Source organism: Pteropus alecto, unplaced genomic scaffold (genome assembly GCF_000325575.1).
Source record: "Pteropus alecto unplaced genomic scaffold, ASM32557v1 scaffold131, whole genome shotgun sequence".
Classification (NCBI taxonomy): domain Eukaryota; kingdom Metazoa; phylum Chordata; class Mammalia; order Chiroptera; family Pteropodidae; genus Pteropus; species Pteropus alecto.
Genome location: NW_006434709.1, coordinates 10,329,323 through 10,333,772, shown reverse-complemented (window position 1 = coordinate 10,333,772; position 4,450 = coordinate 10,329,323). Strand labels below are relative to the sequence as shown.

Below are 4,450 nucleotides of genomic sequence, written 5' to 3'. Positions count from 1 at the left end.
TGAAAAAATAACGTGGTCGAACTGGTTTTATGGCACTAAAACGCTAGTTGTCAATTTTTTTCACTGGTTGATGCAATTCACATGTTATTTGGGAGGAAGAGATGAACCATATGAGTCACTCTCTCTAAATGATAAGCAAATAGATATCAACATTGGTGATAAAGAGATAAGAAGTCTCTCAAGGCCGGAGGACAGCACACTGCCTGCTTAGGAACATCTTGGAAGCAAGCAGCAAATGATGTAGGCCCTTCAGCGAAGATGGGGAACCTGAAACCCAGGGAGATTTTAAATTAGTTCAAGGACACACTGAAAGTGCTCGATGATATGGAAATATAGGGCAGAAATCCTGACATGCAGCCCGTGAAACCAGAATGCTTGTCAAGTCTGTCAATTATAATGTGCCACATTCCAAATACAGCTTTAAAAATGGGCATCTTAAGGCACCACTGTGGTTCCTCTAGACCATCCTCCATCCTCTAGAAAAGCAGCCATTAATTTTTTAAAAGTAGCCGTCTGCTCTAAACATACAAATAAACAGTATTATCCATGTTTGGAATATAAATAAAACCAGGGAAGAGCAAAGTAGGAATCTGAACAAATAAAAAGGTGATCCTATGTTCTCTTGATCTTTTTTTCTCTCTGGTGGAATGCTTGTCCCAAGCTCAGTGACCGTGAAAATATATGGGATGAATCTGGCTTATGCACTGACATAGCAGGTTCATTAGGTGCTTATGTGCCCTGTGACTTGTACCATTAGTCAAGACAATGTCTAAACTAATTCACGTAAGCTCACCATTTGTCTGGGGATCAGAGATCCTTGGAAGCAAAGTTAGAGGTGTAAGGGATCAGGAGTAAAATCCACCCACCCATTCGACAGATGAGGTATCAGAGGCTCAGGGACTGGTGACTGCTTTGAATAACTGGAAATGATTGCCAATGTCTACCTCTGAATAGATTTATTTTAGCCCCTTGATTCGGAAAGAAGAATAAATAGAAGTAGCTACACTTGGCTGAGTAGGTGACAGCTTTCTGAGATGAATGTTTTGTGAGTAGGGAGGGGTGGCTGCTTTTCAGATTAGAACAGGATTACACCTCAGGTGGCATGCCCATAACCAAAAGCTTTCTGTTAGAAAATCAAATGATGCACTTGGTAGGATTGCTACATTTTTGAGATCTGTATTTACCTCTGCACTGCCTTCAGAGAAGACCACTTGCCCTCAGGGAATCACGTCTCTTCAGAGTTTTCTCATTTCTCTCAGTTTGCAGTTTGTTCGCTAATGTTCTGGTTTCCACGGGAGTTCACAACTAAAATTTGAAAGGCCTTGTGTGGTGGGATACTTATCTTTCTTCACAAAACTCTACTGTTGGTAACAGGTGCTCTCAGTCATTCTAGAGCTTCTCAAACTTAAGTGTGCATCAGAACCACCTTCAAGGCCTGTTTAAAATGCTGATTGCTGGGTCTCACCCTTAGAGTTTCCAATTCAGCAAGTTTGGGATGGGGCCCCAGAATTTGCATTTCCAACAGCTTCACAGATGTCACTCGTACTGTCAGTTCAGGCACCACACTTTGAGAAGCACTGCTCTCTATCTAGAAGCAATGTTATTGACTAAAACATTCTTAATTCAACTGTATAGAAAGAGAAAAATTAAAGAGTCTGAGAATGAATAGTGTCTGGCATGTATTAGCTGATTAATAAATATTTTCAATTGATTGAGTTGAGGCTTGATGTCACCCTCTATTTATTTATATCAGTCAAAAAAAAAAAAAAAAAAAACAATGTATGAGGTTGAATAGGTTCCAAAACATTTCTCTTTTGGCCAAACCTCAGGTTCAGTTCAAGTCTCATTTGTAGCACTTTATGGTTTTGTGAAATTGGTCAGCTTTCCCATTATCTAATTTTTTTTTTTTTTAGGTGAGACAACTCTTGGTTGACCTCACAGATTGCAAGGACCTTGTCAGTTTACAATCCGTTATTTTTTTATTTTTTATGCCTACAGCATCTGGTCTTCCTAGGTGGTCTCCCATCCAAGTACTAACCAAACCCAACCCTGCTTAGCTTCCGAGATCAGACGGGATCCGGTTTGTTCAGGGCGGCATGGCTGTAAACTATCTAACATTTTAAATCTTAGTTTCCTCAGTTTTAAAATTGAGAGAAATTGGGATACTGTGGGGATTAAATCTAAATATCGTTACAATCGTCCTAGCACAGTGCCCAAGTGCAAAAATACTCCTTTTTCTTATATAACTATTGGTGAAAATAAATTTTCTATAATTACAGAAACAAACAGGAAGCATTCTTTAAAATAAGCATGCATCTTAAATTATGCCTCAGTATCCAATACTGTAAATACAGAAAATCTGCATGCAGCCTGTATACCAGTGTGGTTCCAATGTGTAAAAGAGCACAGAAATCCTCTGCACTAAAAAATATATTTATTAGAACATTTGACGCAATTAATCTGTTTGCTTTAATTTATGAGGAATCACTAAATGGTTTAATGGGTTAGCACATAACGAATAAATAATGGGAAATTTTAAAAACCAGTGCACTAAGTGGCCCAGATGTTCATCAGCTGTTTAGAAACACACACCTGTGGCTTTGGTATTAAAAAGCAAAGAATATTTCATATACCTTCATTAGTTTTCTTTCAAAAATATATTTTCAAAATCTTAAAAAACAAGTGTCTAAAAAAACATTATAACAGACTTATGGTTGGATTTTATATTTCTTGATATTCTTTTGAGTCAGATATTTATACCTTTGGTTCTTTATATAGAGAAAAAAATGACTCATTTTCTAAATGAGTTCCTATCATTGAATGAAATTAGAAGTATAAATAGATCACTCAATTCTATATAATAAATGTTATTTATGTTTCATTTTAATTTAACTGATGTGAAAAAGTTATACGGTTTTTACTATGTTCCAAGCATTATTTTCAGTATTTACAAATATGAACTCACTTAAACCTTAAATTAACCTTATGGGATAGTTACAATTAATATCACCTCCATTTAACAGTGAGGGAAAACGCAGCACAAATAAATTAAGAAAATTGCCCCAATCATATAGTTACTAAGTGGTGTAGCAAGGGTTTGAACCTATGCAATCTGGTTCTGAGCCTCCACTCATTATACCTTACCTTCCAGTCACCTACCATATGATCAATACTAGGCTGGATGATGCAAGAGATAAGTGACCCTGCCCTCATGGAATTTATTACCTCACTGAGATTAAGAATGTAACAGGAATTCATTAAGTGACAAATGCCATAGTGTATAGACTGAAGCCACAAATGGGGGAACCATTGATAAAATATGGCTTGTGAATATGTTTTATTTGGCTCATATTATATTTTGAATAGTTGAACTAATGGTTTAAATGGAAAAAATTATATTAATATTCCAGATTTTCAGCTGTAAAAAAAAAAAACAAACCTTAGTTTTAGAAACATTGTGTCCAAATTCCTTAATGAAACAATCAGAAGTCACTAAATTTTCTTCCGATTGCTTTAGTACCTGGCAGACATTCACACAAGATATTTACACATATGCATTTTTATCACTGCACATCACTCACTTATGTTACTTGCTTAGCCCCTGAGTTGAACCCCGGGTACATAGAGAGAATATACGTCCTAAGAAATGGGTGTGAGGAGCCCTGGAGTATTCATGGAGGAACAGGAAACAAAATGTTATTTGCTCTAAACTTCAAAAATGAAGAACAGGTAGTGTAACAAGACTGTGGTAAGCCATCTGATTCCCTAGGGTGTATCCATGCAAAATACCTCTTGTACATTCAACCAAATACTGAGTCAATGTTACGGTTTTCTGACATTCATTTTTGCAATGACTACCATTTGACTAAAGTCAAAATATTCTTGCTGGAGTAGTGAATATTGTTTATTCACTAAAGTATTTCTAATCTCATTTCTTTGAACTAGAAAGAAAGCTCTCTCTAAAATCTATGCTACATGAAGGCAGGAATCTGTTTTTTCTAATCAAAGTTCTACTTCTAGAACCTGATACTGTGCCTGGAATGTTGGAAGAACTCAAAAATGAGAGCGGGAAAAAGGTAGAGGGAGAGAGAAAGAGAGAGAGGGAGAGAGAGAGAGAGAGAGAGAGACTGAGACAGAGACAGAGACAGAGACAGAGACAGAGACAATACCTAACCACTATGGCATCTGACGGATTATTTACCTGAGAGCCTTCTCCCTCACTGATAGACTAAGCCTAAATAATAATAGATGCTGACCACATCCAAGAATAGTATAAGAACTCTGTGGAAATTGTAAGACTGTATTAACTCTTTCCAAGTTCACTGAAGCTCAGATTTGTAACATGTTTTAAGAATCAGGCAGAGCCACGATTGCTTAGATTTCTCAACATGTGGCCCCTAGATTGCCCATATCAAAATGGAGCACTTGCTGGAAATGGAGACTCCCATGC

General features: G+C 37.0%; 1 non-coding gene across 1 annotated transcript; it reads right to left on the bottom strand.

Moving 5' to 3' along the window:
* Positions 1-1,989: 1,989 nt before the first annotated feature.
* LOC112478000 lies at positions 1,990-2,108 on the bottom strand. Its single transcript, XR_003045693.1, has one exon. It is a non-coding gene; the product is annotated as a 5S ribosomal RNA (ribosomal RNA).
* Positions 2,109-4,450: the final 2,342 nt, after the last annotated feature.